Genomic DNA, 26,433 nt, shown 5'->3' on the forward strand with positions numbered 1-26,433 from the left:
TCTAGAAGTAATTTTTATGTTCTTTTTTGTGAAAGTCATTAAACATCACTTCCATTCTTTTTTGAAGTACTTCGTTTTATTTTTGCTGATTTACTAAACCTGCAAGAAAAAATAGTTGAATGTTATTTTTTCCAATGATAAATAATTATTTTTAGATATTATTTTTAATTAATATACAATTCAATAATAATCTTTAAAACTACTTTACGACCTCAGCCACCATTTAAATAGACAACACTGAGTACAATTGATTCCATTTAATTATTCAATTTAATTTTGCACTTTCTGCATGTCTTTTCTCAAAATAAACAATCAAATAGATTTCAATTAATATTTTTTAACTTTTCTGTCTTGGTCAATAAATACTCGAGTATCTTGATGGTGCTACAATGCTGATGAAGATGTTTTGAATTTAATTTGAATCTAAGCATAGACACTAGCATTCAGTTCGCTTCAGGGGTTTCTTCATAGAAATGTATTTATCAAAATATACATACATGTATGTATCTGCACATCTGTATTGAACAATCAAAGAAAAAAAAATCATGAGAAAAAACTAATTAAATCAACACTTTTCACTAGGTTTTCAAACGAGTTCAATCTTTTTTTATTTTTCTACATTTCCATTATTTGTATTTATCTTCTTTGTTTCGCTTTCGACAAACATTGAAAGCGTATGAAATATTTAATCAAATTTCATCAAACCGGTTGGTGATGCATCAATCAAATTGAAATCATCACACCTACCGACCAAACACATTACAGCATTCCCTGTGAAAAAAAATTATTTAATTTTGATAAAAGCTCAGTTGAATTTCTCTTAAAGTTTATTTTAAAGGAATAACAAAATAAAATTCTAAGGATTTAGATATATTATTACACACCAAAACGTGTCATAGTGTCCATGGACATTACGATACTTCATCAAGTGTCTATTAGGTTTACGGGTTACAAATATTTCATACATGCCGAAAAACTTAATTTCGAAATACCCCAGATTTAAAAATCACTCTGCCCGGCCAAAGGCCATCTTTATACGACGCTTTTTAAGGAAATCCACAATGCAAAATACACTAACGTTAGAAGCAATTCTTCGAAATTCATTAATTAGCTTTAAAGTAAATTTCTAAAGGGGAACTTTTATGGGGATAGGGTCATTTATGGGCCGATCCTCATAACATTTGGTAGAGAGATTTTATCTCGTATAAAACTTATTGGTGTCGAATTTCATCGCTATACTCGTATTTTTCAGCCAGAAACAAGCGTAAAAGTAAATTTCTGAAGGGGACCTTATGGGGGAACTTATATGCCCATTTTCAATACCAAACAAATCTTGCCTCTAAGGAATATTTGTGAAAATTTTCAACCCTTTAGCTCGTTCGGACTCTATCGTGCTTTCAACAGACAGGCAGACGGTCGTCTTAAAATTTTATAAGAAATATTTCGATGTGTTACAAACGGAATGATAAGATCAATATACCTCCCAACGTTTTTGATGGTGCGTATAAAAAAATGCACTATACATAGCTTGACATTCAAGGAATCACAATAAGGGTTATATGTATTTGTAAAAACCGATTTTTGTATCCTTTAACCCTCAATATTTCGCTTAGCGTACAGGTGCATAATTGTGACTTTTAGACCCTTAATTAAAACTCCAAGGTGAACCCCGGTACCAACATTCATTCAGCTATCTAGAATTCCCCAGTTTGCTCCCGGAAATAGAATTATCGTTAATAACTTCGTTAAAAATATCGGTATTTTTGATAATTATCGGTACATAACTAATTAAGAAATAAAGATATTTTAATAATATTCGACGTAAGTATGTTTTAAGTATACATCGGATGTAACTTTTTGACTAACTTTTCCTGGCTATATAAAGAATCGTATATGATGAAAACTATTCTCAGAATCTTAAGTGATTTTATTTAAGTTTTTCAAAGGTGACAAAACACACTAACTAACAAGAAGAAAGTATAGTCGGGCGTGACCGACAATATGATACCCTACACCAGTTATGAATATTAAATGTAATTTATTTTTCATAATAAAGCATTTATCTTCAATATTACCTTGTTCCGATACATTTAAGCAACTTATGGATGAAAAACTAATTTTCTGAAAGTGGCTTTATATGGGAGCTAGGGGCAAATATGGACCAAGCCTGATAAAATTTTGTGAATTTATTTATATGTACATAATATTTTATTGTGTTGAATTTCATCGCGATATTTGTGTTTATAAGTTAATTTTGGACATTCAAGTAATTTTCTGAAGGGGACTTTGTAAGGCAGCTAGGGTCAAATTAGGCCCGAACTCTATGAAATTTGGCAAGGTCTTCAAGGCTTGTATAAAACTTAGTAGTGCCTCTTTTTATTAATATACTGGTATATTTAACATAATTATGAGCTCAGAAGCCCTTTTCGGAGGGTTCTGTTCTATGGGGGCTAGGTGAAATAATGGACCGATTTTAACCATTTTCAATAGGCTTTGTCCTTGGGAGTGTGAAAATAGAGTGTGTGCCAAATTTCATCCAATTATCTTGAAAATTGCGACCTGTACCTTGCGCACAAGGTTTACATGGACAGCCAGCCAGACAGACAGACGGACATAGCTTAATCGACTCAGAAAACGATTCTAAACCGATTGGTATACTTTAAGGTGGGTATAGGATATTTTTGTATGTTACAAACATCAGCACAAACCCAATATACTCTACCTACTAAAGTGGTGTAGGGTATAAAAATTGTAAAATAAAAGAAATTTCTAGTTTTTAGCATTTTTGTATGCACACCTAAATAAATTTACTCGTTTCCAAAATTAAACGAAAACATTTAACTAATTATATGAACTATTAAACATATCTATCTCGCAACATTTTTAATTATCTATTTCAATAATGTACTGCATCGTATTGTGAATATGTGTGGTCTTTTCTATATAATTATTTGGGTAAAATTAATTAATACCTTTTATTTATGTTAAAATTGTATACTCTACTTTCGAGAGATTTCGATGTAGCATTAAATTCTTTAATTTCAATCAAACGTTACAAACGTTTCTTAAAAGTTATTACTAGATCTGTAAAAGGTAACCATTGAACAGTTTATTTGATGGACTATGAAATTGATGATGATGCGCAATGCGCCTAGAATAAAATCAACCTAAAATTGTGTTATTTATTGATCGAAGTCGCTGTTACATTTGATGGATGTATTATTAAAACATTTCAAATATTACTAGTCCATCAAGTCAGTGGGGATTCCCCATGGGGTGGACGCCATCAGTCTGTGATGCAAATATGTACCTATGTGCAACATGTCAGTGTGTTTGTGTGTGATGTTGAGAATCGGTAATTATATCTTTGATGTTTATTACCCACCATGTTGAGTTGTTTAACGCCCATTTCGTTCATCGTTCAATTCAATTCTTTCAAACAGTCGTCGCCTGTCCATTTTCCAAATTTTAAATAAGCTTAAGATCAATTTACAATTCATGGATGAAGAGATGTAAAGATGAATGTTGTTGTAGCACGAGTAGTGGTGCTCGATGCAACTGTGTCAAGAGTATGATGCGCTTTTCTTCCATTTCAAACTTATGATGGATAGATGGGCCACAAATGTGATGATAGATAGACATGTTGTTGTTGATAGATTAGTTTTCAACATACTACGTACTCAAATTCAATTCAATTCAATCAATAAATACACACAAACACACTTTCGACCACAAGGGGGCACGTTGAAAATAGATGAAATAAAAACAATTCAATTAAATTAATACTTACTTACGTTTATCTATTGTAGGTATACAATAAAACTAAAACTGAAGAAAAAAAACTTAAAAAATAGTGCGGCTTTCTTTGTGTGTGGCTTTTTCAATTTCAATATCATCGAAATCCATTGCAATCGTATGATACTTGACAGTAAATTATATTGATAGGGAAAAATTGGGTTTGGTCACTACTACAAATAACCACATCATCATTATGACCATCTATCTCATCATTATCATCATTATTACTTGTATCCTCTACAAGTATCTGAAATGCTATATAAATTGGTTGCATGAAATTTATTTCGCCTTACTTGCCACAATCTTTTATCTCTAACACTTTTATGTGCGTTTTCATTGCTCTTCTTTTACTACATATTTGTTGTAAGAAAAGGTGTGTTGCATTTGTGTGTTTACATTATGAGTTGTACAATGCGGCATGCTTCTGTTTTTGACCACTCATCACATGTGTAATAAAAATAATTAATTTTTAGCCTCTACAAATATTTTCATTAATGAATTGTTTCAATTAATTTGTTAGTTGTTAATAAAATGGGCATTGACTTACTTGTATATTCAGATTTCATTCACATTCTTTATGTGGTCAATGAACTAGTGCATTGCGTAAGTTTGGAAATTGTAAATATGTATTATACTAATATCGAAATAAATCAAAAGCCTGAATAACTGAATACCCTATACTAGACCAAAACATTGACATATAGGTACAAATTTTCAAGTTTAAAAGTCTTTCAGTATCAAGTAAAGAATCAATGTTTATAAGAACCATAAAATATTAACAAAGTCCATAAGTCCATTAATCCCTATTACAGAAAATTTGTCAATCAATTGTTCAACAATAATTGAACTAAGATAAAAAGTTAAAAAAAATGTTGTATTTCGATTTATAATTGACACAATTCCCTCTCAAGCATCCTTTCCATCAATAAAAAGTAAGACCCCAATAGCTTTTTTGACATTTCTGATCACATTTGAGTTCTGCTCGATTAAAATGATTATAGATGCGTTCATTTTCTGATCATAAATGATACTTTCGTCAGGAAAAAATTCTATCCGCGACTCTTCTAAAAGACACCTTTATGAGCCCATCATCTCATCAGTTCTGATTAATTTTTTAATCTTTTTTGTGTCATTATTCATATTTTACTAATTTTTGAGTCTTTTCTTAAAACATAATATAATATGAATTTTTTTTCTGAAAGTCTACTTTATACTTATTACACCACATAGAGGATAGGATCAACAAGACACATCGGTGCTGGGCAATGTGTAGGAGAACTATAGGCATGAAATGGGGTCTTAGTCCTACTATGACAAATTGGCTTTATAAAAGTTCAATTAGATCAATTTTTGCTTATGCTTCAATAATCTGGTGGATTGCTTTTGACAAAAAGTCTATCATACTTCTACAAGGAGTTCAGCGTACATGCTGCTTGGGTATAAGTGGTGCCATATGTACTACTTCAACCAAAGCTCTGGAAACGTTACTAGATATTCCACCCATTGAAGCATATTTCAGATATGAGGATCTTTACTTTAGGCAAACTGGCCAATAGCAGTTATAAGACATGTCATCAATGTAAACTGGACACATTAGAAGGTTATACACAATCCAGACACAGAATATATAGGAAACTTTGAAACGCTGATCCCAGATAGAATGTCTCGGTCAAGTGGAAAACTAGAGGAAATACCAGTAGGAATCCGTTGTTATACGGATGGCTTTAAATTGGGGGATAAAGTGGGCCTAAGGTTCTATATTGAAGACCCAGAAACAGAAATATACCACCGTTTACCTAATCATAACACAAGCTTCCAGGCACAAGTCCAAGCAATAAATTGGATTAGAATAAATATGGCTCCCACAGCCCTTAATATATTTAATGACAGCCAGAAGCCAATTAGGGCGTATCAGGTGATAGAATTAAATCTAAGACCGTATTGGATTGTAAGAAAGCTTTAACTGAATACTCTCCCAGAGGTAAGGTTTACATCATATGTGTACCAGGCCACACGGGAGTAGTCGGCAACGAAAGGGCGAATTTAATAGCTTTAAAGGGAAGGGAGCTTGAGGTAGTTAACCTGACAAACCCAAAACTATTCGACGCAACAAAAGCTGAATTAAAAATATGGGTGAGAGAATCTTATAAGGCCTCTTGGAATAATGAAACGGTGGGTAGAACCACAAAGATCTTGTCTTCCGAATGAAGTTGTGGATCTTTGCTAGACGTTCATTTGATAAGCAGCTTTTGTCTATGATTGTTCGTCGACCAAACATTTCCTGTCTTGAGTCAGCAAAAACGGGACAATGGCAGAGAAAATGCTCTGTGCTTTCATTTTCCTCTTTGTCATTGCAGCTAGTACAGAAATCATTGTTGTTGCCTCTGCCCATGTATATCCAGTGGCCAGTGTCCTGTTATGACCGCGATGAGGTTTTTGAGATGAAATCTTGACAGGTTTATGGCAAAGTTTGTCCATCGTAGGTCAGATTTGTATGGTTTCCAAGCAGGTGGATTCATTTTCACATCTTCTATTAGCGATGGATTGCAGTTTGTCTGCAATCAGCTGTTTTCCTATAACCGCCATTCCTGACAATATAATGATTATTTATAAAACCGTTATTATAGCTAGATTAAAATATGAAATGATTCTTTAATCTGAACCTTACTTTTACAACATTTTTTCTTACTGTGCCACAATGCAATTCGATGCATACTGACCAGAATTTTAGTGATTTTTAAAAATAAATATTAATGCAACCATTAAGCAACATGACTTTAAAAAATTATTTTATTGCATTAAAAATATTTTCATAAATAAGAAAATAAGTATTAATTTTAATACCCAAGCAGCATGTACGCTGAACTCCCTGTAGTAGTTATATATTGCACTTTTTGTCCAAAGCAGTCCTCCAGATTATTGAAGTATAAGATAGAATTGGTCTAATTACACTTTTATAAAGCCAATTTGTTATAGTAGGACTAAGACCCCATTTCATGCCTATGGTTCTCCTACATATTGCCCAGCACCGATGTGCCTTGTTGATTCTATCCTCTATGTGGTGTCTCCATTTTAATTTCCGGTCAAGTATTACACCTAAGTACTTAACTTTGTCTGTCACCGGTATCTTCTTGCCCAAGAAGCAAGGTTCAGTATATGTAGAAATTTTTGTCTTTCTTGTGAATAGACAGATTTCCGTCTTCGCCGGGTTAACATTGAGGCCTCTCGGTTGAGCCCAGCTCAAGGCCGTATTCATAGCCTCCTCAGCTCTTCTACACAAGTAATTTGGATCCTTTCCCTTTAAAAGTATTACGACATCGTCTGCATAGCAGACAGGTCTAAGTCCTTTCTCGGTTAGGGTCCTTAGGGGGTTATTAAACGTGGCAGCCCAGAGTAAAGGTGACAAAATGCCATCATGTGTTATACCCCGAAGTATCTTTTTCCTGATAGATAAATCTGTTCCTTAGCATGTAGTTGATCCAGTTCCTTAGCTTATAAAAACCTCTATTGATTTCAGGAAAATTGGTTCATTATTTGGCATAGATTTTTCCCTAACATCGTGAGCATTTGTCATACCTCCATGAAAGATTGTTTTAAAAACTGAATATTGTGATGAAATACGACATACTTACTTAGTTTCATTAGGTCTTATCTCTCTACCAATTTCTATCTGGATAGGTCGATATTATCTGATCCATATCCCATTTATGCTTCTGACCGAAAAACACTTATCGGTCCATTATAGTTCAGTTTCATATTATTAAAATTTATTTATTTACAATTATTAGCAATATGTAATTGAGTAATAGCCAATTACAATTAATTTTAATTAAAGTTATTCCAATTTTAATTACTTGTAATTGTGAAGTTTCCCAATTACAATTATTTGTAATGCATAATATTATTACTTTATAATTACATGCAATATACAATAATTACGTACAAAAACAAAACAAAAATATATTTAAAATAGGTCGGATCGGTAAAAGAATTTTAATTGTTTCCCGCTATATCATTGTACTGTTGTTGGTATGAAATGAACATAAAGTGAGCACCTAAAATGATATTATAAGGAATCAGTTTTTAAAAAATGTTTAACCAGACACTCTTATCTATAATAAAAAATATTTATTTTAATTTATTTCATTATCTGATAAAATGTTCATTACTTAACCATTGACTAATTTAAATTAAAAATTTTTGCAAGTGTCAACATACTTTCACGTACATCATACACGCATACAAATGCAAATATTTATTATTGTTTACGAACTTGTTTAAGTCCTTTTAATTAAATATGTACATTCAGTTACAAAAAATAAATAAATAAATACTTACAGTACAAACTCACATGATTATCAGATAGTTGGTCGATTATAATGAAGTGATTATTTAATTAAGTTGTGTTTTGACTGAATGTTAAGTCAATAAATATTCGCACATACAATTTGCAAAATGCAGAAAAAGTATGTATATGCCCAGCATAAACATGTTAATAACATGAACTTACTCAAGAACTTACTTTTCAATGAGTACTACATATCTCCTGAATTACTTAAAAGGACTCTAGTAATGACAAATAACTAAGTACATATATATGTATGGAATTACTTTTTGACCTTGACATTTTATTTTCGAATGTCAAAACTAATATATAGTAGAAGCAGTGGAAGTAATCCCGTAGGCTTAACTTACTTAACTTCTTATTTGTTGGCTATCGTTGTAAGTACTTACCTAACTCCTCCTTTGTAAGCGAGTGTTGTCTCCAAACTTATCACCGTGTTAAAACAATGACTTAAAATAATATTGTGTAATTAAATTTTATTAGTATGTATGTATTAGTTTTTGCTGGGTGTATATACAGATATGCGATATTTAAATATATACACGTTTAAAATGTTCTTTAATGGCATGTTTAAATAACAATATTTAGTGAACAGGTTAACGCACCATTTATTTTAAATACAATTAAATTTTATATACAGTAAATATGAAAAATATTGGTTTAAATTTTTATATAAAAATATTTTCATCTAAACGTATAGATCTAAACATTACCAGAAAAAAAATCATAATTTTTATTCAAAAACAAAACTCCTTAAACTCTTATTAGCTAGCGATCGTGGTAACGACTTACTTCAGAGCCTAAATTGTGGCGGAGAGTTAAAGTTGTCATTACACCTAAGGCAGGTTGCAAATCTGGGCAATTGCAAAAATCCTTTCAACCATTCAGCCTTAGTTCGTTTGTCCTAAAACAATGAAAAAACTGATTGACAGTTACATTAGGGAGTCATACCTTTCAATGAACGCGAGGAGCCTACTACAACACGTCTTATGGTGCTATAGAACATGATCTATGCTGTGTTCCAGCTGTCAAAATAAACTGGCCCTTGGAAATGCTAACATTCAGAGTAATTGAGTTTGATTTCTGTTGAAGATCGAGGACCATATGAGCTATCATAGGCTGTCCTAAGGAAGGCGTACTGTCGCCATTCTAGTAGAGACTGCCTATCAATAGTGTACTCGAAAAAGCAATGACTTATGATTCCGTTCAATACTTTTCGATCATTCTTCACTAGAGCCTTAATTTGAATTCTATTATACTATTTACAAAGCCGTCAGGGCATTAATTGTTTGTCAAAAGCTATTTGGTAGTCTCAAGCCGAAAAAGATTTTTTGGACATAATAAATCCCATATTGACCTATGCCGTTTTGGCTTGGTGGGAAATAGTGAAATAGGTCACTACTCGGGCTTCTCTGGACAAGATCTATCGTCTCATTTGTGTCTCTAGAACTGGAGCTGTGAGAACTAGTCTCACAGACATATGCAATGGGCGCTATATTGCACATTCCACCTATGAATTTCAGGTTATTATACCGAACAGGGACAAATGGACTGATCAAAGTTAGTGGCAAGAAAATGGTTATGAAGTTTAGTTCACAGATGAGCCCAAACAAATAAATGGCGAAACGGAAACATCTGTGGCCCCAACTTCTAAAAGACAATCCCCATGGGATGCTATCCTTCAATATTTCAAGCATCCACCTTTATCTGTGCTAAGAACTGTTTTAGGAGAAGCATCAAAAAATTAAGAATATATCGGATTGCTAAACGTCACTCAAGGCCTTATTGTCGAAATTAGGACGGCTGCTCGATTGACTGCTTCACTTCACTTAATGAATTATATAGACACAACAACCTGACTTTATGCTGAATACCTGGCCATGAGGGTCACTCTGGCAATAAAGGGGCTCGTTGCCAATTTATTGTTCCTAATCGCTTTTTTGGTATTCCGCGAGGATATGCCAAAGCTAAATGTGACTCTTGGGTGAAATCTATTGGGAAGCAAATCCAGGGCTCAGATAAACAAGAGTTTCACAATATTGTCAAATGGAAAATTCCAAAAGCTAGTAGCGCTAAATAAAAGCGATATTATAGTACTAACGGGATTACTTATTGAATATTGGGGCCTAAGATACCATCAATTCGCTTTAGACAACTCTATAACGAATTTATGGAGATTCTGTGACCTACAAGATGAAACCTCAGAACATATTCCATGTAACTGCCGATGATTGGGATTCCACAGAGCTAAGATTTTGGGTGCTACCTTACTAATCTCAATAGAAATCTTTAATCTCTCACTAACTAAACCAGTTTACCTTCATGCGTGAACTGAAATTACAAAAGATCCACACTTGGATCGTAGTGCTTCAATCTAATCTAACCTGACGATCGGTCATTATGTTTCAAAAGGAATTAGAGAAAATAATTTTAATGTGCAAATGCATACCTTCTTTTTGATATAAACGTTTTTTTCACCATTAAAATCATTTAAAATTTTTATGAAAATACCAAAAAAAAAGTAATTTAATTTGAAACCCTCAACAATTAATCGTTTCAAAAAGGGAAACAGTATTGGATCATCCATGCATGCAATTTTCCTCCAGCGACAATATAATAATATAGTTTTACAAACAGAAAAAAAGTTAAATAAATAAAATTGTAAACTAAAACCCTTAAAATAATGTTGGCCGTAACTCAACACAGAAGATGTGAACCAGCCATTATTTGGCCAAAAATTCAAGAATACGAAAAAAAGTGTTAAAAAAGACGGGAATATTTTGCTGGTAAATGACGACAATTTGTTTTTATTTTTTTTTTTTTTTTTGTGTTGAGGTTATTTAACATTGTTTCTTTAAATGTTGCACATTATTTTTATGTTTATTTATTGTTGTTAATATTAAGTTTTTATTGTGGCACTTTTATCTGACAATGGGTAATATTTCAACATGGGCAGGTGCCACTTACCACCACAGCCGCTACAGTTAGACAACAACAAATGTTTTGTATGTTTCGCACAGTTGCGCACTTTGTCTGTGGGTTTTTTTTTTTGGCATTTTTATTTATTTTATGTAACCATTCATTTGCAATTTTTTTAATTTATTTTTTAATATCTTTACATTGTTTTAAAAAGCAACTGATAAAAACATAATGATTACACAAGAATGGTAATGAGTCGTGTATACCAGCAACCACATCAAAAACTATAATAAATTTACAAAATAAAACACATACTTTAGCACCCACCATTATAATAATTATTAGTTTTTTTTACTATTTATTGTATGTGCGATAAAAATCATTAACTGCAACTCCATAAATTGTTTGCTTCAATTTGTAATTTGTTAAAAAAAATTCGACTAAAATCTAGTAAATTCAACAGGGGGTGGAGTACATATTTATAATATTTTTCTGAAACTGACAAATACTAAGGTTATGTTAGGTCGTTCGTTTATCAGAAAATATATTTATATCCGAAGGATATTTGATCCATTGCGATTTTGATTTTTAAAAATGTGTGCTCACTGAAAAATCTAATAACTTCTTCCAATATACACATTTGATCAGATTCAAGTTAAATACAGGTTAAGTTAAGTTGATAGGAGGTTGTATCTACATCAAATCCGAAGAAATAAACCTAGGTCACTATCGGGCGCTAATTTTCATGGAAAATGTTTGTTGGTAAAAACAAAAACCTTATATAGTATTCACTAAATATATTATCGTCCGATGTTCAAAAACTCAGTTTCCTGAACGTAATTCCTAAGAATTTTCCAATCAGTGTTCGTGAGAGATATTATATCTGGAATAATATCATTCCCAAGATATTTGGATGTAATTTCGGCGAAAGCCTGACAATGGCAAAGAAAGTGCTCCAGAGTTTCACTGCCTTCTCTACATGCTCTACAATCGTCTGAATCCGCACGTTTAATTTTGTATAGGTATGCCCGTAATCCTGTGTGTCCACTCAAAATACGTACCATCATACTAACATCAGACTTCTTCATTTTGAGGAGGCTTCTCGTTCTGCTCTCATTAGGGTTTCATTATTTTAAAGCTATTATCTTCATTCTTTCATTGCCGACTACTCGCGAGTGGCCTGGTATCCATATGATGTGAACCTTACGTCTGGGAGAGTATTCGGTTAGAGCTTTTTTACAATCCAATACGGTTTAAGATTCCGTATTTGCTCGGACTTCTGCCTGGAACTAGTGTTGTGGTGGTATATTTCTGTTTCTGGGTCTTCAGTATAAAACCCCAGGCCCACATTGTCTCCCAATTTAGAGCCATCCGTGTAGCAACGGATTCCTACTGGTATTTGCTCTAATGTTCCGCTTGACCTGGGATCAGCTTTTCAAAGTTTCCGACATATTTTGTCTCTGGTATGCGATCGGACACGTTCGATGATTGTGTATAGCCTTCCAATATGTACAGTATACATTGATGACGTGTTCTATAACCGATTTTGGCCAGTTTGCCTAAAGTTATGAGCCGTTCGGCTGTAAGTGTCGCTTCATATCTTATATATGTTTCTAGTTAAATACAAAGAGCAAGGAGTTAATCACCAATTCGCTAGAATACTATTTAGATCGAAGATTTAAAAACAAAAGACGTTGGTTAATAGAATCATAAAAGAATTATTAGATATAACTACATGTTTAGAATATCTCAAAAACGAATTGGAGATTTCCGGAAGAGCATTCCTTTTATACCAAAGGTATATAAGATTCAAAATATTACAGCTTCCACCGAAGCCGATTATGTTTCGGACTAAGTCTAAAACCAATTGAACAGGACAGGACACTTTATAATGTCGAAATGAGAGAATATTGGCACCAAAGTAGAAACGTTCACAAGAGTTCTGGTTGATTTGTTGATGGACAGTTTTGCTCTGCGTGAGTTTAGAGCTACCCAGGACTCTCATTTCTCAGGCACTTCCCCGGTCATCTATCAAAGATTTTCAGTGCATGACTGAAATTCGCATTTACCCCAATTAAATAGCAGGTAGCACTGATAGTCATAGAATGATTAAAAGCATTATACCAGACAAAGTCCTCAAATATAATCAGCATACTTATATGTAAGGAGATAATCGGTGGACACCGCATTGAATGAAGTTCTCCACTATATATATACACATATACTTACTTATGTATGTTGGTAAATCCTTCGATAGTAAACTGTATACATTGGCGGTATGCATTGATATCAAAGGCGCATTTAGACCCGTTTAATAACTGTAACTGAATCAACTACATGCTAACAGATAGATAAGCTGCAATATAACTTTCAGGAAAATGGTAGTCCGAAGAATACCACAAGATATTGTGTCCCGTCTAAGTAACCACTATTAATAGCTTACTAAGGACCCTATTCGAGAAAGGACTTAGAACTTTCTGCTCTGTAGAGAATGTCATAATACTTCTAGGGGTAAATAATCCAGATTACTTATGTAAAAGGGCTAAGGAGGTTATGAATACTGAGGTTATGAAAGCTGGGATCAACCGAGATGCCCAAATGTTAACCCGGCGAAAGCTAAAATATGTCCATTCACAGGAAAAATAAAATTTCTAAGTATACCGAATACTGTTTCATGGTCAAGAAGACCAAAAGAGTTTAAATACTTAGGTATAATCCTTGGCCGGAAATTAAAATGGAGATATTACATTGAGGTGATACCGATGTGAAATATATATAAGATATAAGGCGACACTGGGCAAATTAAAAGCATATACTTAAACATCGGAAGTTCCCGATCTTATACCATTCAGTTTAAGCATGTGTAAAGGACGGTATACATCCTCCTATTAACCCTAGTATTTATGACTATAACCTGCTCGCTGTTTCTTTGCGTGCGGTAAAATTAACTATTTTATTTTAAAAATCTATAAAAAATTAATTTAATTGTTTTATTTATTATTAAATTAACTTTAACATTGCTGATGACCATAACATAAATGTTCTATTTAATTATAATTAACGATTTTTTAGTTTTGGGTTTAATGACACTCAGGTGTCACATCATTGTCTAATTTCATCATTCATTGCTTTCAATTGACTCTGAACTTTAAACAGTTCTATTGTTTCAATCATTAAAGCGTTCATTGACAGTTAACGTTTGTTTATTCTTAAGTCTGTCTGAATGTTTTTCTAACCCATCCATTTGACCAGTCATTAGGAGACATTTCACATTTAAATAGTTTCGTAAACAGAGCTTGTGAGTTCTTTTGTCCCTTATAGTTTAAGCATAACATAAACAACAATGAAAAGAGAAATAAAAAACAGAATTAATAAACCCAAAAACCAGATATAAAGATATAAAACGTTTTTTTTTTTTTTTTTTTTGGACCGACAAGTTGCCCACCCAAATACAAAAAACTATAAGGTACAACGAATAAAATAAAAGACAACTTAGCAACGTTTTCCGTGTTACTTGTTCTGTTAACGTTCTTGTCAAAATGGTGTTAGAGGGTCAAAGGTTTTATAAGTTAAATCTTTCCCTCAAAGCCCGCATCACAGTTAAATGACCAGTGTAGTCAAGCGATACCACGACTTTTTAATGTGCAACACTTGTCCAAAAAAATATGCTTTAGAATCAAGTCATACGAATGAATAGAACAACCAACCAAATTGTTTGTTAACTAAACATTTTTTATGGTGAGAAAATTATGGTCAACATTAAACCAACCCATTTATTATACTGTAGATGAAGCTGTTGTCTTGTATTTTTTGACAGTTAAGTCTAATTTAGTTATCAGCGTAAAAATTTTCTAAAAACGGCTAAACAAAATATGTTGAAAATTAAATAACATTATTTTTCTTATCAGAGAAACGTAATGTTGCTACATTTTACGAATTAGTTGAAGAGAATTATAAATTAACGAAATAATAATGATTTGTGTGTTCTTGTTAAAAGGTTTCATTCAGTGTTTCTTAATTAGTGATGAAAAAGCTTTAGCCAAATAATAGATCTTGTTGTATTCTACATTAATGTGTGACACTATAAGGCGAATTCGAATGTTTTTGGAAATAAAAGGTTTTGATTCGACTAATCTACCAGGCCTTTTAGGAAGCTGTGATTAGAACACATGCCAAAGATTCTGGTGATGCGTATACTTATATTAGAAATTCCAAATATAACATTTCTAAGAAAAATTATATTAGTTTCACAAACAAGTATTAGATCGCATGATTATAGCCCGTTAAGATCATTGATTTTTGTTCGAAAATATCAACTTTGGAAGTAGTTATGTGGAGCGGTTTCGGAACTAGATTTTAACCAGTGATTTCTTAAAACTAAGGGCTATACAACATCGCAATATGCCGGACAGATGACGAAACATTCCACAATAGGACTGTACTGGGTTCCAGGTCATCTACGGATACCAGGCACTAATATCGTGGACTCACTTGCAAAAAAGGCCTCCTCACTAGCAACAGAGCACAGCGCATTTCTTATCGGCCTATCGCTCTCAAGATACAAATGCTCGACTCGTGATAAACTCCAGGAGCTTGCGAAACACAGATGGTCGATTGAGGCTACCTGTAGACTGGTTAAGATCATCAAGCCCTACATCAGTTTCCGAAAGAAAATCTGCGGAAATTAACTGCAGTGGTGGCTGGCTACAGTCTTTGGGGCTCCATAGACGTCGTACGACTCACGAAGATAACAAGCCCTTCTTCAGTTTCCGAGAGCAAATCTACGAAACTCCATTCTAGAAGACGGACTTCTACTTCAGTTTCCGAGTGGTAATAGGCTACCGGCCTTTCGGCCTCCATGCCAGAAGACTGAATTCTACAGTATCTATCAGGAAGAAGAATGTCGAAGTGCTTTGCGTGAGTACCTGCCATGTTGGCCTAACTCACGGTGGTGTTTTTCATCCACTGGATGATCAAAAATATAGCGACTCACCACCGCCCTTTTGTGTATCTTACACGCAGTTTGCAATTCACGTTTATGAATTCCGGTCCATTATAATCGCGCACTTTGTTGAAGTACTCGAGCTATCTAATCTCTTGCCATAGTAGCTAAGTTGGGGAAGGACAGATGTCATGAGCAAGCTCAATGTAACCCCGACAAGGAGGCAATCACTGGTTATAGTCGATAGAAGAGGCGGACCCAACATGAGGTGAAAACACCCTATTGATGCCAAGAGAATAAGGGACTGACCCCAGTGCATTCTTATATGTCGCCCAACCACACTACTGAGATGGCTTCTGTTGGTTTGGCAACAGCACCTAGAGACGTATTTGGTAGCCCAAGATAATAAATCAGAATCCCTCTTCATGAACCGATCTGTAACAAAGGATGTAAGAATTTCCAAAGTCAACTGAACCCAATACTTGCCCCGACAATTAGTCGCGTAGCATGAATCAATATATCCTGTTGAGATGTTAATAGCACCGAGAAACTTTCTCCGAAGCGTAAAAAGGCATACTGAATCAGTACTAGTCTCCAATATATGGAGACTTTCCCAATCTTTCACCAATTTTTGCATCAGTTCCATCCCCATGATCATAAAGATCTTTCAGCGGAATGACAGGCAACTACTAAACGCTAACCTGACAATTCCCCAGCATATACCGGCTTCCTACTACACGACCGTTAAAAAATACCGATCGGGTTCAGGAATGTGTCATTTGAATAGAGAATTAGAAAACGCATTATATATAGTGTATATCAGCCCTTAAACCAACAATCTCTTCCCGCGAATTTGGTTTTAAACCACAGCCACTACGTAGATCCCGAAGGAACCTCAACCAACTGACCAGCCAGGACAAGTCCTGTGGGCAACTGACCACCCGTAGTACCAGATTATGTGGTTCTCTGGTTAGACTCCTTTTAAAATCATGCAAGGACTAGGCCTTGCATGAGTTTATAGTCCCGGCAGACTAGAGGTACTGGTAGCACCTCTTTACCCCGGGATTACCATGATGGGACATTTCATCATGGAAACATGCCTCGGGGGGAATCAAGAAGAAGAGTAAGATTAGAGCATTACTCACTTCTTCTGTTAGTGCGATGCATAGATTAAATCTGCTAGGAGCCAATCATGCGCGATCTAACAGATCTATCTGAGGCTAATATCCGAAAAATAGAATCCTTTATTTGTTTGGATAGAAATCCGGAGTAATTGGGTTGAAGTGTACTTTCTATCCAAAGGGATCAACGAAATGGACTCATGTGTATCACCATTGATATTCTGCTAATCTAACCCTAACCTAACGGGCTCAATTATATTTAGACATTGTAGTAACAATATTTTTTACACCACTTTAGTGCGGAGACTATATTCGGTTTGTGCAGGTGTATGTAACATATAGATATAGTTGCTAATAAAGTGTATTTTCTGAATCGATTTAACGATGACCGTCCTTCTGTCATTCCGTCCAAGTAAACCTTGTAATCAAACTACAGAACACAATTTTTAAGATAATTTAATGAAATTTGGCGCATACGTTTCCTTTGAACCAAGGATGAATGAAACCTTTTTAAAATGGCTAAAAATGGATTCATTACTTTATCTTTTCCTCCATACAACCGTAGCCTCCGAATAGACTTTTTGAGCTCATAATTATGTTAAATGTTTAAATGAAACCATTAAATGAAACTTAAATAAATTAAAAATGTGTTGACATAAAGGGTAAACTGCATCACTAAAATAGTTTAACGATCACTGCATGCCACATATGAATCGAAATTATACTTAATCTCTATGGATGAACAATTTATTCTATTCTATTAAGGTCTTCTTTTACGACTCATATCAGTTAAATTTAGAAAAAAAACTAACAAACTTTTATTAATGTTTTCTAAGATTATTTCCAAGATACTCTTTTATTTTCTAGTTGACATTTAATAGCAAATGTGTTGTGGTGTGGCATGGTGGCTTAAATTTGAAACATTTCGTTTTGTGGCTGCTACATTGTTGATTAATATCTTTTTTATATTTTCTTTTTTTTTAATTTTTTGGTTTTTTCATTTAGTTTATTTTTTTAATTTTTTATTATTTTCGTTTAGCTTTTCGTGTGGTCATAAAAAGCCAAATCATGTTTGCAGCACGAAAACATTTATTAATTAAGAGAAAAATCACGGTGTTGCATTTGATGTTAGTTTTCTGTTTATTTCTTCATCTTTTTTTTTAATTTCTGTTTTAGTTACTTACTTGTATTAATAAAACGCATGTGTGTGGCATGTTGTAAATGAAATGTACATGTTTTATAAAATATATATATATATATATATATATATGTATATATATTTTTTAATTTTATGGTGTTTAAATACTAATAACAATTTAATGCATTCACACGAGTAATTTTCATTTTCATTATATGTATGTTTATAGTAAGTAGAAAGTAGAGCTAAAATTGTACTATTACATGTTAGAGAGAGTTATTTACACATGTAAATACATTTATATATTATACTAGCTGAGAACGATCCGCGTTACGGGACTTATATCGAATAACTTTCCAAGTCGATTAAGGTATGTTCGTCTGTCTGTCTGTTCTTTCGTCCGTCCGTCCATCTATATGTCCTTGTACACACGCTGTTTTCAACAACTTATTTTTATGTAAGTCTAAATTTTACTGCCTATTTTCGGGATGATCAGTTCCCAATTGAACCAAGTCTCCAAAAAAGTCCCCTTTAGAAAATTACTTGCAGGGCAATAATACATTTATAAACGTAAATCGCTTTATATAATAATCTGGTGGAATACTTTAGATAAAAAGTGCAATATCAAACTACTACAGGAACTTCTGCGTACACGATGCTTGGGTATAAATGGTGCCATGTGTACTACTTCAACCAAGGCTCTGGAAACGTTGCTAGATATTCCACCCATTGAAACATATTTAAGATATAAAGGGGCGCTTACAGCCGAACAGCTCTTTACTTTAGGCGAACTGGCCAAAAGCGGCTATAGGACACGTCATCAATGTATACTAGACACATTGGAAGGTTATACACAATCATCGGACGTGCCTGATCGTATACCAGACACAGAATATGTCGGAAACTTTGAAACGCTGATTTGATAGAATGTCTTGGTCAAGCGGAACATTAGAGCAAATACCAGTAGGAATCCATTGTTACTCGGATGGCTCTAAATTGGGGGATAAAGTGGGCCTGGGGTTCTATATTGAAGACCCGGAAACAGAAATATACCACCGTTTACCAAATCATACCACAAGCTTCCAGGCAGAAGTACGAGCAATAACGGAATGCGTAAATTGGGTACCAGCCCACTCGGGAGTAGTCAGTAACGAAAGGGCGAATGTAATAGCTTTAAAGGGAAGGGAGCTCGAGGCAGTTAACCTGACAAACGCAAAACCATTCGACGCAACAAAAACTGAACTAAAAATATGGGTGAGAGAATCCCATAAGGCCTCTTGGAATAATGAAATAGTGGGTAGAACCACGGAGATCCTATGGGGTGACCCTAATGAGAGCAAGACGAAAAATCTCCTCAAAATGAGCAAGTTTGAAGTTAGTATGATGGTACGTATTCTGAGTGGACACACAGGATTACGAGCACATCTATACAAAATTGGCCGAGCAGATTCAGACGAATGTAGAGCATGTGGAGAGGACAGTGAAACTCTGGAGCGCTTTCTTTGCCACTGCCAGACATTCGTCGAAGTTAAATCCAAGTATCTTGGAAGTGATGTTATTCCGGAAATAACATTCCTGACTAACACTGTTTGGAAGATTCTTAGGAATTTCGTCCAGGAAACTGAGTTTCTGAACACTGAAACATAATTCATTCAGTGAACATTCTTTTTTCATGATAAGGAGCGCTCAACAGGCCCGATAGTGGCCTAGGTGTATTTCTTCGGATTTGATGTAGTATACATTCTCCTATCAACCTAACCCTAAATCGCTTTATAAGGATAGGTCCACTCTTTTAGAAAATCATTGCTTTGGTAAAAAAATTGGTGACATATTTCCATATTAAGGTAAAAAAACAACTTAAATGTTTTATTATTAAAAATATTCCACATGTTTTAATTTACTCATGACCTACTATGTATTCTCACTCATTCCCCTTGTGAATGCAGCTGAAAACTTCTGAGCCGTTGCAGCACTCTAATCGATATTAGTATGAGCATCAATGTGATTTTCAAAAGAGGCTCTATTATGATTTCTTGTGTCAATCATGGACCACCAAACTCTTTAGAATAAATAACTTTAGCCTTCTACCTCATTTCATTTGTTTGTGTTTTTAACACGGACGGACGGACATGGCTAATATTCAAAGGTTTCTCTTGGAAACACATGGACCATATAGTTTCAATACTTCCAAATTGAATATTTTCTGATTGTGAGTATAAAAATTATGACAAATTTTTACCAAAAAAATTTCCTGTTTTACTGATTTCGTCTTTTTTTGATCAGCAGACAAAATTTTGCGGTTTAATTTCATCTGTGGAACATGGAAATTCTACTAGGAATATTCTGATTTCCTATATGAATACAAAGCTATAGTTAAGTGAAGGCCATATTTTATCAGACGCTTTGTCATTAACTAAAAAAATTTTAACTTTTTTGGTTAGGTGTGAACTGGAATTACCATGTTTTTTTTTTTTTAAATAAACATATAAAATGATAAATTATATTATAGTATAACGAACTAAAATGCAAATATGTAAAAAATATAATTTACAAAATCATGTAAACAAATAAAAAACACTTTAATAGTTTAACTATTTAATACTACAAGTCATCAGAGCACCTTAAAACATAAAAATAATTTATTTAAACGACACAAAATTTACCCACCCACAATATTATGCGGCAACATTAAATCATCAGTTAACAGTATTTAAAAAAAGTATGATAAGAATACAACAGCAAAAAACTCTAATAACAATAGCAAAATATATATGTAATAATAAATTATTTCATACAGTCAGTCATTGAGCCAGTTACTTACTCATTCAGTCAGTCAGTCATGTTGGTAAATATTGAATTTAAAGCAACTTTTATTTTTCTTGAAAAATAAAAATTAAAACAAAAATTTACCGAAAGAATGCGTGGGAAAGTAATCAACCAGAAATACAAAAAAAGTCTACATTTTAATATGTCATAGATATCATAACTACAACAATAATAACAACAATATCAGAGAAAGAAAAAACATAACTTGACGCTCCAATTTCAGACCAAACAAAAAGTGAACGAACAGAAAAAAAATATTTGGAACACAAGGTTGAAACAACTCAACAAGTCAACAATGATTGTACGTCAAAACGTAAAACAAAGTGTGGTAAAAGTGCAACATTAGTTATGGTTGCATCAAAAAGTGTAACATGACATGCAACATTGTTGCCGAGTTGAACTTTTAAAACAAACTTATGATATAAAGCTCTTTTTAAATATTCACCAAAATGCATTTAAGTTAACTATAGACGACAAGTTTGTTTAGGTTGATAGAAAACGACTGTAAGGAGTCGCTATAAATCAAGGACTAAACTACCATGGATGATGTTCGCCAAAAATAGCCATGTTGGTGACAAAGTTTTAAAGCAATTTTTCTCAAAATAGTTATAACAACTGGCATCGTTAAGGAGGAATTAAGAGTTTTGCACCCTATAAAGCTACATAAAGATGGTATTTCCCGTCACTTTTGCAGATGAAATTGGGACTGGTTTCCGTACTTCTGTACGAGACTTTTACTTCATGCTTGAAATTAGCATAGACCCAATGGCCGAATGCATACCCAAACGCGGAAAACCGGTTATCCGACACCAAAGTTCTATCGATAATAAGGCTTACATCCTTCCAACGTGGTTTAAAACACTATACCAGACAAAGACCTCAAATATAAGCGGCATGCTGTTCACTGCATGAAGTTGTCTACTATACAAAAGTGATGGAAAAGAGTATTTCGCTCTACACCAAAGGGTGGCATTTTGTCCCCTCTTTTCCGGGTAACCACGATTAATAGCCTTCTAAGGACCATAACCGAGAAAGGACTTAGATCGGCCTGCTATGCAGACGACGTCGTAATACTTCTAAGGAGAAAGGATCTAAATTACTTGTTTAGAAGGGCTGAAGAGGCTCTGAATACGGGCTTGACGTGGCTCAACCGTGAGGCCTCAATGTTAGCCCGGTGAAGACGTAAATCAGCTTTTCACAAGAAAGACAAAAAATTCTAACTAACCGTTGATCGGAAATTAAAATGGAGGCACCACATAAAGGATAGAACTTATTTTGACAATAAAAATTAATATCAATTTACTACAAGAAGATCGCCGTATATGGTGCATTGATATACCTAAGTGGTACGATGGGCACTACGTCAACCAAGGCAGTGAAACCGTTTAGAGCAAATACCCGTAAGAATCCGTTGTCAAATGGATTGCTCTCAATGTGGCGGATAAAGCGGGCCTAGGGTTCTAAACTGAAGACCCAGAAACAGAAATTTACCACCATTTACCTCATCACAACACTAGCTTCCAAACAGAAGTCGAGCAATGCGTAAATTGGATTAGAATAAATGTGGAGCCAACAGAAGTCACCGAAGGCAATTAGGGCTTTATCAGAGTATAAAGTTAAATCTGAGACAGTATTGGATTGTAAGAAATCTCTAACCGAATACTCTCCCAGAGGTAAGAGTTAGACCATTTGGGTACGAAGTAGTTAACCCGACAAATGACTATATGTGAATAAAACAATCTGGGTAAGGGAATCCCATTAGGACTCAAAATTTCTTTCGGGATAAAGGATGAATACATATTGACTTCCAAAACCGAATTGCGGATAGACAGACGCAATTTTGTGTTATTTTCATCTCAGAGTAAAGAACCTCTCTTTCCCCGGAAATTACAAAATCAAAGTAAATAGGTACTTGAAATCTCGCAAAATTTCAACAATCTTCACTTCAGGACGCATAAATCAAATGAAAACAATTTTAATCTGTAGATATGAAATCCTGATAAATAATGCCAACATTTTCCCATTTAGAAAAACTATATAGCATTTTTTTTTACTTTTAGCTAACAACTTTTTGGTAAAAAACAATAATTTTAAGTGTCTTTTACGACATACATTTCTACTCACTGTATTTGTGTGTTTTTTTCTTCTTTTACACACCAAAATTTTCTACAAAATAAAAGTGACATTTTCCCACAGAAAATTATGAAATGTATCTTTTTCAAGACAACTACAAAAAAACTATTGTCTCTAAAAGTTACCGAAAAAAATTCACAAAAAAAAATTTAAAACAACAAACTTTGAAATTTTGATTGTGTCTTAACACCAAAACAAGTTAAAATAACAACAACTACAGCAAAATGGAAAAGTTATTATTTTTTAAGTTAAGTTTTTGTCTTGATAACAACTTGATTTTTTTATAAACATTTTCATGTAAAAATAAATAAATAAATGTACTTTATGTTGTAGAAATGTCCCCCATTAGGGTGTTCAGCAATTTAAATGACGGAAAAAAGATTACGCTTCAAAAAATTACTTTAATGTGCAATATGTGACTTATAAATATCAATTTTTATTATATTTTTAAAGTCTTGTATAAACACTTGCCGTGTTGGCTAGGGTGAGCTTATTAGACAACTTACCACCACTTTTCGTGCTTCTTACACGCTCGTGGCAATTTTTGTGCATGGTTCTGACGGTCCATGTACAAGCACTTTACTCAAGTACACGAGCTATCTAATATTTCACCATTGCATCCCGGTTGCTTAACTTCAGAGATACATAAATATCAGTTCCGTTTACAACTATACAGATGGGATGTCGTCTGTTGATTGGCCAATAGCACCTAGAGTGGTAATTGTTAGACCGCAATACGAATCCATCAAATATGCCGAGGACTTGTTCTTACTCATACCGAACTTATACCGAGTTATGGATTTTACCGTGCATCAGTCTTTTAACCAATATTCTATTCCCTCAAGTTTGGGTTTAAACCACAACCACCACGTGCATCTCGAAGGTCCTCTCCATGGACTTTACCTTGTATCAGTCATTTAACCTACATTCTATACCCTTAAGTTTAGGTTTAAACCAAAGCCACCATCACTGCACCTCAAAGGGACCTCTACAACCGGAACAAGTTCGAAACTCTGCCCTGTGTGTTACCGGTTGCAGTGGTAGCAGATTATAAGCCTCGCTGATTCTACCTCCTGCCAAATCATTCCAAGGAAAGGCTGTTTATACATTTGATCGTCACCAGTTTATGGTGCCGGCAGACTAGAGGTACTGTTAGCACCTTTTCCCCCGATTTCAATAACACAAACATGGAAAAGATCATGAAGGTAATATGGATGGCAGAGTAAGTAGGGTTTGTCTTTCCATTTGTAATTCCTGCAATAAATTTTTCCGACCCTATAATGTAAATATACTCCCGGAAAATTTATTTATTGTTAATAACTTCCTTTAGAATAACGGTATTAGCAAACACTTTTAAAGACATAAAACTAATAACATTAGAAGTTGTATTACCAACTAAAACCCAGATCGGTTCATTGGTGACTATAGTCCACATATAAGGTGCACTTCTGAAAATCAATTAAACGAACATAATTCATTAACAAATAAGTAAGAAATTATAGTCGGGCGAGACCGACCATATAATACCCTACACCTGTTACAAAAATAAAATGTGATTTAGTTTTCATAATAAAGCATTTAAGTTGAATTGTACCTTGTCTCAGATATACTTAAGCCATTTATTGTTAAATAAAATTGTGGACATTTGAGTAAAATTTTGAAGGGGGTTTTGTATAGGGGCTATGGTCAAATGAGACCCTATAATTATAAAATTCATGAGAGTCATAATGGCTAGAACTTGGTTTTGCAGCTTTTTGTCGAGGTACGATTATATTAAACATAATTATGAACATGAAAGCTTTATTCGTCGGGTTCAGTTGTATGGGGGCTAAGTGAAATCATGGACCGATGATAACCATTTTCAATGGGCTGCGTCTCCCGTACCATACAAGATCATGTGCCAAATTTCATTGAATTATCATCATTATCATTTCGACCTGTAGTTTGATTACATAGGTTTACATGGACGGACAGACGGACGGACATAGCTAAATCGACTCAGAAAATGATTCTAAGCCGATTGGTATACTTTAAGGTGGGTATAGGACCAATATTATTGTGCGTTACCCACTAAAGTGGTGTAGGGTATACAAACCATTATGGGACAATTTAACACTAATATGTTGTGTACCGGAACATTTCTTTCCGAATCAACCGGTAATTGGTCAGAGCTCTCATATAAGTAAATAGCTCATGAATTAATAATGCTATAGGGATAAAATTTTACTCGGATGTGTTTTGTATATGCAAACAATTATGTGAAAGTTTTATTCGATCGGCCCATAATTAGTCTTAGCAGCCATATAAAGCTCTCTTCTGAAAATTACTTATCCTAGCATTCACATTAGGACCTTCCCCGACAACACAAGACTAACTAAAATCCAAGTCCGAAAACAATCATTTGGGATACCCTACTTTCGAAACAGTACATACATATGTATGTATATTCCGAAATACTCGTAAAATTAAGAAAGTCAGTATGAATGAACTTAAACATGAATGAGTGAATGACTGAACGAACTGTGTTTAGTACTTAAACTTAAACAACAAACTGCGACAAAATGAAAATAAAATACTTTTACAATTCGTTCTTATGGGACTCCAAAATATTTTGTTTTCAGTTTTGTTTCGGTTTTATTTAGTTTAGTTTTCTTTTTTTTTAATAAAACTTTAAAAAATTTTCTTATGCTTGCGGTAATTGTTGATGTCATGCTGAAGACTGTCATTGTCAAGTTTTATTGGTCACAGTATTGTCTAAGAATTTATTTTTTTAAGTAAGAGTTGAATACACATATTTAAGAAGATGCCCTACACATTGCAAAAAATGTTGCCCCACTTTTGAACCCCCTTGAGAACTCATTATGAAAACAGAGTAACATCCTTTTCCCACTAAAGAAATAATATCTGAGTTATGATATTGTTAATACAAAATTTAAATTTTTCTTTAAATTCTACATAAAGGGTATTTATGATTCGGCTTTATCTATTTTACTCGTTTAATGTAGTAAAATAATATTTTGTGTTTTTTTGTAAAACTTGTTCGTACCACAAAAATACATAAATCTAGATCATGTTTTTAAATTAATTTAATTTTTATGTTTTTAGCGCCAAGTACATTTTAATATGAATATTTGTGTTTAAAATTTTTATGGGAATTTATATTTTTTTGTTTAGTTCTTCTTTTTATTTTTTGGGTAAGTATTTACTTAAT

Source organism: Lucilia sericata, unplaced genomic scaffold, assembly GCF_015586225.1.
Source record: "Lucilia sericata isolate MDLA Ls3-8-SP2 unplaced genomic scaffold, ASM1558622v1 Contig000000F_arrow, whole genome shotgun sequence".
Taxonomy (NCBI): Eukaryota; Metazoa; Arthropoda; class Insecta; order Diptera; family Calliphoridae; genus Lucilia; species Lucilia sericata.